The 12,250-nt window shown below is 40.6% G+C and overlaps 1 long non-coding RNA gene across 1 annotated transcript; it reads left to right on the top strand.

Annotated features, from left to right (window-relative positions):
• The first annotated feature begins 4,812 nt into the window (after positions 1–4,812).
• LOC122462954 lies at positions 4,813–11,178 on the top strand. Its single transcript, XR_006285861.1, has 2 exons — positions 4,813–6,023; positions 10,590–11,178. It is a non-coding gene; the product is annotated as an uncharacterized LOC122462954 (long non-coding RNA).
• The last annotated feature ends 1,072 nt before the right edge of the window (positions 11,179–12,250 follow it).

Below are 12,250 nucleotides of genomic sequence, written 5' to 3'. Positions count from 1 at the left end.
AGCATTCAGCTGCTCTTGTAACTGTAGCAGAAGAATATTCAGTGTACTATATATAGGCCAAGGACCTGATTTTTTTTTCTTCACACCAAAGTAAGTGAAAACTTTCCACTAAATTCAACATCAGCAGAATCAGGCATGAAATCCTATTTGCCTTATTTACACAAATCTGTTGAAAGCAGTAGCACTTTTGCATGCATAAGTGAGCAGGATTTTGCCCAACAACTATAATGTATAAACAGACATTAAATAAATTATAGTTCAAATGATCACTTTTAACCACTGAATGTGTTAATTTTCAAATAAAAGCTTGTGCCAGTTGTATGTCTTTTTGTTTATTCTGGAGAAGAAGTACATGACAAAAATGAAATCAGTGGCGGTTTTGCAAATATAATCTAGAGTGCATTGTTTCACTTCCTGTGCTACCATTATACTGCAGATAAGAAGATGTAGGAAAAATGCTGCATGGTTATTGAATTAGACCCAGTGCCATTTCCAGCTGTGACCATATGATCCTCCTTTATCTGGCCTACACAACTGTTTATACTCATGGAAACACAAATAATGGACATGACAGGGGTCTGGATGGACAAATGCAGTCTTAAAATATTTGTTTTAGAAGAATCAAAAGGGGGAGGAGAGGAATGCAGAACCACAAAACAGGGGTTACCCTATTTATTTAAGAAACTTAGTTTTGTATTTTAAATATGGGTAAGTTAAAATGAAAGGTGAAAACTCCTCTGGCTTAATGGAATAATATTTAAAAAAAAATCTACTGTGCACTCCTTTTGCTGCTTTCATTCAAGGATCTCAAAATTCTTTACAAACCTTAGGCTGCAGTTCACATCCTGGGCCTAATTCACCACTCCATCGCTGTAGACTTATGCTAGTGTAATTCTACTGACTTCAGTAGAAATATACCATCATAAAGGTACACAGGGGCAGCCCGAGGCATATGTATCCATTAAATCCCCTTTACATCCTTTTTGGAAGACTTAAGTGGGAATTACAACATGCTGCCTTATGTTGACCTTCTGGACTTGGGTGAATCTCACCCTTTGATGCGTAAGCCACACACAGGACCCGTGGTACATAGGGAAATATTATTCCCACCTTACAGATGAGGAAACTAAGCCCCTGGTCCATGCCAAATTACATTTCCAAATCTGGATGCTTAAAGTTAGATCCGTAAATCCTGTTTAAGAGGTGCACAACTCAGTAGGAAAACTGGGCCACTTAAATCTGGATTAGGGTAACTGCAGTTGCCCTAACTGACTGGTCCAAAGTTATAAATCAGAAACCTGAAGAAGAGCTCCATGTAGCTTGCCTATTTCACCAACAGATGTTGGTCCAATAAAAAATATTACCTCACCCTCCTTGTCTCTCTAAGATTGTGGGGCCAACACAGCTACAATAACACTGCAACCAAATCAGGAAGTGGCAAATTAGAAAATGAGCACAAGGTGTCTACTAAGTCCTTAGCCAACACAGGCACACACTTGTTCTGTGGAGAGAAAGCGTGAGAGAGACATTTCTGCCCTAAACTAGGTTCATGACTGAGGGGTCCTCATCATCATTAATATCACAGTGAAAATGATTGACTATCAGTTTTCTGCCTATCTAGAAGCTGAATCATTTATTACTTCTATTTACTGTGACCTCAAAGCTTTCTTTACATAAAGATCTTTAGCTGATTAGTGATGCTATAACTTTGCTAAATTTAAGTTTTGAAATAATTTTTTTTCCCTATTGGAATATTTTCAACTTTGAAAAGCCATTTCTGGCATTCCTGCCCCTATCATATCTTGAGCTTCCTGGAGAACAGAAATAAATATCCTGAAAACCTTGGAAACTATTTCTGTCCTTTGAATAAATGTATAGTATTATGGATTAAACCTGAGAAATAGTTAGTAGGTTAATGTGCATCATAACAAAGGAAATATCCCTACCACTCAGCCTTCGAAGAAACTTTAGCAAACAATAATTGCCATTTAACAGAAAATAAAACACAGTGCTCTAAGCTACAGACTTTCTTCCTACATAAAATATGTCTTTAAAATAATTTTTTTCCAGAAAACATGAGCATAATTTGAAAAGCATACATTTTAGACACATCTTCTAATAAGCAAAAAAGAGGATGTCTCATAGTCACTTGCCAACTGATTTTGTTCCAGAAGTACTGTGGCACCTTTTATAAGCCAAGAGCTATATTCATTTTAGTTTTGCACCTATCCTGGATCTTACAACATAGATTTTTTCTGTATTTCCATCCAGTAGACTCTTATTCAGCCTGATTTTCTGCTAGTGTCCACGTAAACTAAAAGGATTCTGTTTATTGCAGAAATTAGTCGAAAAATTAGTCCATTTCCATAAATGCAAAGAAAATATAAAGTAAAATAATCTACCGGCAAAAATACACACGTGAATTCTGAGTAGTTTTACATATTATGACTAGCGTGCACTTACCAGCATATATCATCACCTGCTCTTCCTAAAGTGCTTATGTCTGCTTTTTTTTTTGTACTGTGCAGCCCGAAAAACTAAATTTACAATAATCTTGCTGACAACTATTCTTGTCAAAATCAGAACTACTGCAGAATATTATTACTGTACATTCTGTTTGCTAAAATGTTGACAGCATTTTAGCATCTATATGTACTGTGAACAAAGTCTGAATAAGATAACAGACCTATAGTACATCACACATCTTTCTCAAAACATTTTATTTATATGCAAAATTACAGCAAACATGTGGTTAGGTGGTGAGATGGGTTAGACATAAGGGTCAGAATTTTCAGAAAGGCTGAGCACCAACAAGTGGGTTATATTTTCAGAAGACCTTTGTTCCCATTTAGGTATCAAAATAATTGACTGGATTTTCAGAAAGACTTAATACACGTTATGTGCTGAGCACTTTTGAAAATTGGCTCTAGTGCCTCAATAGGATTGGAGGTCTTTTGAAAATCTGACTCCATTTATGAGCTCTTCAAAATCTGGTCCAGAGCTTTTTTTGAAAATCTGGCTCTAGATTGATCTCTGAACATCATAGTTCTAAGGAAGGAACATACCCTCTCTTCCTCAGTAATCAGAGGTGTCTGAAGTGGACCTCAAATCTGCACCTCCTCCAAAAACACCCACGCACTTCTGAGGCAACCTGGAATTAAATCTGCTTATATAGTTTTGACAAAAAACTCTACCACCACAACTAGACTGAAATGACAGATTTGTGATTGTTACAAACTGGAATGAGTTTACTGGCATAGCTTCCTACTCTCCCTTTGTCCACACTACAACAGTACCATGCTGCTAGGCACAATTATGAGGTTGTTCAGCAATAATCTAGTAATGGAATACAGTAGAACCTCAGAGTTATAAACACCTTGGGAATGGAGGTTGTTCGTAACTCTGAAATGTTCATAACTCTGAACAAAACATGGTCGTTCTTTCAAAAGTTTACAGCTGAACATTGACTTAATAAAGCTTTGAAACTTTACTATGCAGAAGAAAAATGCTGCTTTCCCTTAATTTTTTAATAGTTTATGTTTAACACAATACTGCAGTATAGTTATTTATTTATTTATTTTTGTTTCTGCTGCTGCCTGATTGCATATTTCTGGTTCCAAATGAGGTGTGTGGCTGACTGGTCAGTTCATAACTCTGGTGTTCATAACTCTCAGGTTCTACTGTACTGTGATACCATGCAGAACAGATATGAACTACATCATGTGAGCTTGCATAGCACCATGACTTTCCAGTAGCACGGCTGGCTCAAGTCAAATTAATCTTTCACTCTCATCATTCGCGCTAAAATCACCTACTAAAACTCTTAAATGCATTAAAAAAAAGAATTTCTGTTGTGCACAAAATTCAAAGAAATTCACCCAAAAGCCTTTCCAAAGGGGAAATATTAAAACAGTCAAGCAGCAATATTGTCTGTTTTTAAGAGTCATTGGCACATCCACCAGGACTTGGTGCTTTATTAAGGTTTCAGTTCTGAGATCACTTCTTCAATCTCCTTAAGTGAGAGGTTGATTTAGAGCTTTCATAGCTTCCCCACTAGAAGAAGTTCAGCTTATGAAAGAAGGTCTAACACCTACCAAGAATAGCAGTCTGCTAGGAAATTTTTTGAAATAAATTAGAGCAGGCCAAATTAGTCTCTGGTGTTCAAATACCTCTCAAATGATCAGAATCAGATATGCTGATGGAAAGAAGAGTGTTTCTTTATTTGGAGGCAATCTTATCTGTGTTTCCATTACCTGGCTTCATTTCAGGAAAATGCCATTTTTTAAATACAGGAAAATATCACCAGTATCCATTTATTTTTAAATAAGCTTTCCTCCCTCCCTGGTATGGATGGTCTGTTAGCTGCTTGATAAGAGACCAGTTTATTTTCTAATTGAACTTGATAAATTTTTAGTCAGTTAAATGTTTGAACTTACTTAGATGGTTTTTTATAACATGATTTTCATTTGAACTGATAGTGCTGAATTGCCAGCACTTCAGAGAGTTCTTTATCTGCCAGTGGTATTTGTGCCAGCTTTTTGTCATCTGATATGGAGCCCAGTACAATCTTGCTGTCTTCAGTTTTGCCTCCATCATGGATGTTAATAGATAAGAGTTTTCTGTATTTTATTTGTACTATTATAATTCAGATCTGTTCTCCATTTAGCTCTGAATTCACTTAACTGAAGTCTGGGAGTGGGCCCAGACTACCCATAACAAGTTAATTTAAGGAGCCTGTCTTGGCCGATAATTGAATCACAAGCACCTGGGCCTGATAAAAGACCACCAGGGCACAGTTACAGGGAAGTGCTCATAGATAAAGAAGCTCTCCCAGTTGAGAGAAACTCCCAGTATTGACAGCCACAGGCCCCAAGGAGGAGGGCTGCAAAACCCCTAAGCAGAGGGAGAGACTCTATAGGCCAGAGAAGCAATGATTGAGAACCACAGGCCCCAAGGAACAGATCTCTGGAGAGTTCCTTGGATATTGGCTAGAGTCCTCCAAGGAGTCCGGGATCCTTCTTTTCCACTCTGCCTTCCTGCACATGGCTTCTTATCCAAAATATGGAATGCCTGGTCTTTCTTTACATATTCTTTAACACTCTGTCAGGTGACTCCGTGATCAGCCTCAACAGGTGACCACAGACCCTACCAACTGACTTAATTGCCAGGCAATTGCTCACCTGATAAATTAGTTCTCATGAGTAGGAGGCAGCCTATTGTCTATAGTGCTTCTTTTTGAACAGAGGACCATCCAGATGTAATGACTCTGTTGTTAGCCCTCGACTGCTACCTCTTGGAATTCCTGACCAACATGGAGGTAAAAGGACAACAGTGAAGGCAAACAAGTGTCACATTGGAAATGGAGTTTGCAGCTTGATAAAGACACAGACAGGGTTCATGATCTCACATATGACTCAGAAGTTGTATTAGATTTCCTGAACCATGACAACCTGTTCCTGGTGTCGATAATGGCATTGGTGAATCTGAAGCTTGATTTCAGGAGGACAGATTCCGGGAGCGCGTGGCGTTCACCAACTGAGACCTTCAGGCAATGCCTCACCAGATATGGAGCCAGGTTTCATGACAGCTTAAGGACTAGCAAAAAACTTCAGTGACCCTGGACATTCAGAGCATGTAAGGCTGAAAGGGCCAGAGGAAAATGAGCCATGGGATTTCACTGGTGGACCTTGTGCCTATAGGAAAAGAGGAGATCTGAAGTCTTAATGGACTGAGGTCCCTCCTTGGTAACCTCCGCCACATTCTGGAGGTGGGAGGGGGAGAAGAAATAATATGAAACTTTGAATTGTTCTGCAATTTTGCCTTTTGAGAAAATTTGGGTTAGAAATAAGCCTTCTTCAGAGCACTAAGCATATTCTCCTTAGATCCTTAATGAGTTGATTCTGTGGACTTTTGCTCCTGCAAATTGGACTACTATGAAATGCCTGCAGCCGAAGAGGTTTCATATGCTTTTTTCTCCAAGGTTATCCATCCAGGTGACTGCTTGCCTGGGTAAATCTCACATGGTAAGTCACTCAGGGAACATGATCTAATTGCTTAGATCCATATCTTCAGCTGGTGTAAAACAGTGTAGCTTCACTGAAGTCAGTGGAGTCATGCCAGTCTAAACCAGCTGAAGATCTGGCCCAGAGATCTGACACTGATTTCTCAAAAACATTTAAAATGAGGTTAAGACACAAGACAAAAATCACAATTACATTTCTATTTGTGATAAAGATTTGGGGCATGTTTCTCATCTCACATCGCTTGTAAATAAGGAGTAATACCATTAAAGTTAATGGAGGCACACTTGTGTAGACGCGCTGTATGAGGCAGATCCAAAACTCAGAGGAAGCCACTGGAAAGGCTTTCATTGACTTCCGCGGGTCTGGGATCAGGCCCTGGCCTAGAGGGAGAGCAGAATCAGGTCTTTGATATCACTGTGCTTTGTCAGAAGCACAGAGACTGAATGATACAGAGGGCAGATTTATTCACCTAGATTACTCTGGAGTTGTGCCCAGAAATAATATAACAGATAATACCCAGAGGCTAACAGAGATCTTAAATCAACGGCTTCCATCTACGTAGACTTAGCTGCTGATACTAAGAGACGCTTCTGACACAGCCAAATAGCAATGATTATAGGCTGCCTTCTGACACATGGGCTTTTGTTGATGTTCTTAACTTGGGTGAATAAATCAAACAACAACTCAGCTACTGATTTTTAAAATAATAATCCACCCATTTTGGGAAAACCAAAGAATAACAGTGAGTAAATGTACTGCAAGCTGGATGCTGTTGTGACATTTTGGCCATTTGCCAAGTCAGCTGTGGGCTGTATCTTAAAATTTAACAAGTAGCCAACATAAAAAACTCAAAAACAATTGTTACTGGGGGAAAACAAAAACTAACAATTCTGGCACAAAGAAATTTAATAAAAGAGCAGCACTAAATCCTAATAATATAAAGCCTAGCTATCTATTTATTGGGGAGAGAGAGAACCGAGATATCAATGTTCATGTGAAATCATCTCCCTATGTCAGGGTGAAGATGAGCAAATAGTTACATGTATCAGTTCTGAGAGCGACTGACATTTTGCATCTCTGTTTTTTCCAGTGCTCTTATTTGCCAATTGAATCCCTTTTCTAGGTGATCTAGAAACTCGGACAAAAACCAATATGTCAGGTGCCACTGGTCCACAAAGTGGTCAAAAGCCAAAACTGCAACTGTAAAGTGCATTCCTGCAGCACTGTGTTTTCCTTGGAGAACCTGCTGGCCAGATCTGATCCCCGTATTGGTTCAGTGTGCTAACAAGGCTGTAGCATGATACAATACATACAGGTAGGGCCAGATGCTGCTCTCATTGAAATCAATGGAATATATCCCGCTGACATCATTGGGAGCAGGCGCCGAACCATGAAGGGAATCTTGAGCATGTTGTCAGGTTTTTAGCCTCTTCTGATGGGCAAAGAAGAGGCAAGTTTAGAGCTGATGTGGTGCTTCTCCACCCGCAAACCCAAACAAGTGCTTTAACCTCTCTCTCTCTCTCTCCTTTTCCATTGTCCTTGTATCTCTTTCTGTTCTCATCCCTTCACATCTCACTGCTTTATAGAGTTATTACAGGGTAGGGGAGGAAGGGAGAAAAGTGGCTTTGTGCCTCCCCATACTGTGGGTCTGGCCACAGTGCAGAATAGAACAGCCTCATGCTTGCAAGCACCATAACATTATTGTGCTAGCTCTATGCCACCCAGGGAATCTCTTGATGCCAGTGGTTGCCTGCGCTGTCTTTACAGCCCCTTTACACCACAGGCCAAAGGGTAAAATAATTGGTCTCTGGTTCTACACTTTTGGTTGAACAGAGGCTGCCTGAAGTGATGTAAGGCTTAACTAACAAATTCTGGAGTGACTTACACCACTGGAAGGGTGGAATAACTTCAACAAGACCACTCTGGAATGACAGTGGTGTAACCCAGAGCAGAATTTGCCCCTAAATTATGCTGCTAATGAGAACATTTCCTTTAGTGCCACTTATGAAATAGACAGACCCTATTTGTATGTCACCAATGAAGTAAAAAATTGTCAGGTCAGTGCTAGTTACTGCATGTTTGGTTTAAACACTCACCCAAGAAATGAAAGAGATCCTCACTGAACAAGCACGACTTGACTTTTGCATGACTTGACTTTTGCCTAGCGGCAGAAGTTGAAGATAGTTAATGTACAAATTTGGACTAATTGGTGTCAAGCTATGTATTAAATGATGGCTGATGCTTAGAAAATGGGACTAGTCCTAATTGGTACAGAATTGAGTGAGTTTATTTTTAATTATTGTATAGAACAAGGGGAAACGTCCATATATTTGTCAATATATAACTCTTTTACACAAGCACTTTCATATTGCTACCAACTTGGTCATGAGGGATTAATTTCCTTCCAGAGACACTCTCCTAAGTGTTTCATGGACTGGATGTGGGTCACTGAGACATGTCTGGGTTGACATGAATGAAGTATCACAAATTGTCAACATGTGACTAAAGTTGCCTTAGAGATAGAATGAAGACCAAAGACCAGACCATTAACTTTTAATGATGACTGGCTAATGGGACTTTTTGGAATACGGGTAGGCAATTGCCCACAACCTCTCCTCTATATGAACTGGGGGTTGGGGCAACATATGTGAAAAGTGTGACTGGTACTTGAAACAAAGGACATAGGTGTTAAGGGTCTTGTATAAGGAACATGATCTCCCAGATTGGGAGGTTCAGGGAGGCTTGCTGCAGGCATACCGTCTGTCTTCCAGGCCAGTGCAAAGAGGGACCCACTTAACTTTCACCTAACCTGCCAGCTTCCCTTGACTTGGTTATGTGGTTTGACATTTCTTTACCATTTTAACCCAATATCCCTGAGCACTGCATTCCCACTGATTAATAATGTCTTGTTTTGAAAAGGCTGTCTGTGTCACTGCAAACACTTAGTGGTTGCATAGCTCCCAGAAGGGGAATTCTCCAATGCGGTTCCAAGCTCATTTGGACCTGATGAAGAAGCAATGGTGAGAAACAGAGGTGCTGAAGTCAGGGACCCAGTATCACAGTTGTGGGGCTCCCCTTGAGCAAAATGGAGGGCCAGGGCCTATCACTAAGAGAAGTGCACGCCAAGAAAGACTGGAAGGGTCGGAGGCATAGCACACTCTGTAATATAGTGACCATTGAGAAGGAGACACAGATTATAGAAACTCAGACATTCTTGTGAAAATTTCATAGATAGCTGGAACTGTCACATCACAGTTCAGTTCTCCCTCCCCCTTTCCCAGTTGTCATTTTCAGGTTGGGTATGCTATTTAGGCTCCTGATGGGACACTTCTCCCATAAATATCTTTGCTATCTACAATGCTCCTAAAACAGGCTGGAATGGTAACTAGAAAGAGTTATGATGAGTAAGGCTACGATTTAGTCACAGGTATCTTCAGTAAAAGTCATGGACAGGTCACGGCCAATAAACAAAAATTCACAGCCCATGACCTGCCCTTGACTTATACTATAAATACTATAAATATAATATAAATATTATAAAGAGGAGTTTCAAAGGGGGAAGGGCTGTTGCCAGCAGGAGAGTGAGTTTGTGTGTGTGTGTGGGGTGGGGGGGGGAAGGGTGAGAAAACCTGGATTTGTGCTGGAAATGGCTCTACTTGAGGATCACTTTAGATAAGCTGTTGCCAGCGGGGGAGTGAGGTGGGAGGAAGTTTTGTTTCATGGTCTCTGTGTGTATATAATGTCTTCTGCAGTTTCCACGATATGCTATGCATCCGATGAAGTGAGCTGTAGCTCACGAAAGCTCATGCTCAAATAAACTGGTTAGTCTCTAAGGTGCCACAAGTACTCCTTTTCTTTTTACGAATACAGACTAACACGGCTGTTACTCTGAAAACTATAAATACCCTGGACTAAATCTTGGGGAGGGGCACCGCAATGGGGAGGCACTGCTGGGGAGGCCAGGGCCAGCAGCACCAGCTGTGGATGGTCCCTGGGGAGTGGCTGCCCCCGGCTGCCCGAGCAGCAGCCAGTGTGGCTGTCCCCAAGGCCGCCTGAGCAACTGGTGCTGGAGCCAGCTGCTTGGGCAGCCCTGTGGTCAGCCGCTGGCTGCTGCAGAAGTCACAGAGGTCGCAGAAAGTCACAGAATCTGTGACTTCCACAACCTCCGGGACAGACACGGAGCCCTAATGATGAGTAATGCTAATAACCGGGGTGCACTGTACCCTGTGCTCACTACAGAGACCAGGCCTTGGATCTCACCATTCCTGCACAGGACACTGAAACTTTCTGAAGTTATCTTCCTCTGGCAGCCTGGGGAAAGGGGTTGCGACCTGGCCCTTTGTGTTTATTTCAAGAAAAGGAAACCAAACAAACCCCTGCACAAGATTTTATTGAGCTCAATATCTTCCTTAAGTTCACGTGTAAAAATGAATATACCTATGAACTGGAGGGATCAAACAACAACTAAAGAACCACTAAACACCAGCTCCACAGTTTCCAAAAGAGACCGTTTTGCCCTCTTAAATCTCCTGAATTCTCGACTTAATTTCATTTTTACCTTTTCAGGAAAATTACACTCGTGGTCTGGATTGAATCCTGGTTTTGTTTCTCTCCCCGAGAAACTGAAAGCCCACTTCGACAAAGAGATCAACATAACCTTGAGAATGGACCTGCTCACAAAAGGTGCATAAAACAAATAGCAAGGAAGTATTCAGTCCCTAGGCATCTGCCAAAAGGGGAAAACAAGTTGCTCTTTCTTTGAGGAAGCATATTCCCCTGTTCATTTTGTGGCAGGCACGCTGTCTTTAATTTAGGCTCGCATGCTGAAAATACTTGTGCACACGAAGTAACTTGCTGTGCATGCTCATGTCCATAAAGTTATTTATGTGCTAAAGGGATGGCAAGAAAGATCAGGGCTTTAGATGACATGTATAATTAAAGACTATCCTCCACATGCAGAGAGAAAAAAGTTTTTCTTTAGCTTGATTGGCTTGCTGATTCTATGCCAAGAGGAGCCATGTAAGCCTGACCACAATATTTATTCCTTAACTATTCGTTCCCATGGACTGGAAGAAAATATTCCTGTGTGTGACATGCATGCGTTCTAACATTTCTTTGCTGCTGCAAAATAAAAAGCTAAATAAGAGCTTCAGAAGTGAGTATCAGTAGTTGTTATGGAATTGACTGCATTCTCACATTTTGCATTCAGTTAGATATGCAGGGGAATTATAAAGATCTATTTATAAATAGGAAATGGGACTATTTGGTGTGGATATTCAAATATCTATGAAGATACCAGTTAACCTGAAACTTATTCAATCCATTGTTTTTCTGTTGCATCTTTTGTCTTAAAGCAGCATATAAAGCTTTTCAGCTCATGCTTATAGCTGTGTGATACACAATAGAGTACATTATGCCATCTGGTGATCATTGTGGGAAATGCTCACATGGAGATTGACTAATGGTGAAATCTCTTGACTCAGGCAAGTTGGGCCTTCGTGTTCCTATGTTGTTTTAAAACATAGGTCAGAATGTAACAGCAATAGTAGCTAGAGCCTGGCAAGGTGTTAAGCCAAAAAGGAAAAGTTTAGAGCTCATCTCATCTTCCCATAGGTCTTGGCAAGGGTAAAGATGTTTTGTCAATATTTTTTTAAGAGGAATAGAAAAACTGTGACTAATAAATAATGTAAATAGGAGAAAAGACTCATGGGAGTCAAGTTTTGTTAGAGGTTGAAAAGCTGCACTTTGTTCTTTGACTGTGTGAGTTTGGTAAATATTTTGGGCAAGGCACTCAGAGCCAAAGCACAGAATCTGTTAAAAGCACTTTCAATCTGAAGAGATTGGCATGTTTCTGATTATTTAATATTCTGGTCAAAGTTTATATTTTAAATGCAAACAGACGCTTTTTAAAAAAGAAGGCTAAACTGTTTAAGAACGGACATTGGTTAGAGTGTGTGTATAGACGCAGCCCAGCTCCGCACAACATCACACCCAAAGATACTCCAGCATGCCATTGATGCCAGACTCCATGCTCCATCTGTCTACTTGTCCTAAAGCTGTGACCAGGCTACTCTGTATGTATGAAATACCTTCCCCAAACAGGTGGGCAAAGCGGAGTGTTCAAATCCTGCCTTATAACAGTGGTACTAAACCTTTTTCTTTCTGAGGCCCCCCCCGCCCCAACAGGCTATAAAAACTCCATGGCCCATCTATGCCACAAGAACTGT

The sequence above is a fragment of the Chelonia mydas genome, chromosome 14, assembly GCF_015237465.2.
Source record: "Chelonia mydas isolate rCheMyd1 chromosome 14, rCheMyd1.pri.v2, whole genome shotgun sequence".
Taxonomy (NCBI): domain Eukaryota; kingdom Metazoa; phylum Chordata; order Testudines; family Cheloniidae; genus Chelonia; species Chelonia mydas.
This window is presented reverse-complemented; position numbering and strand designations above follow the sequence as displayed.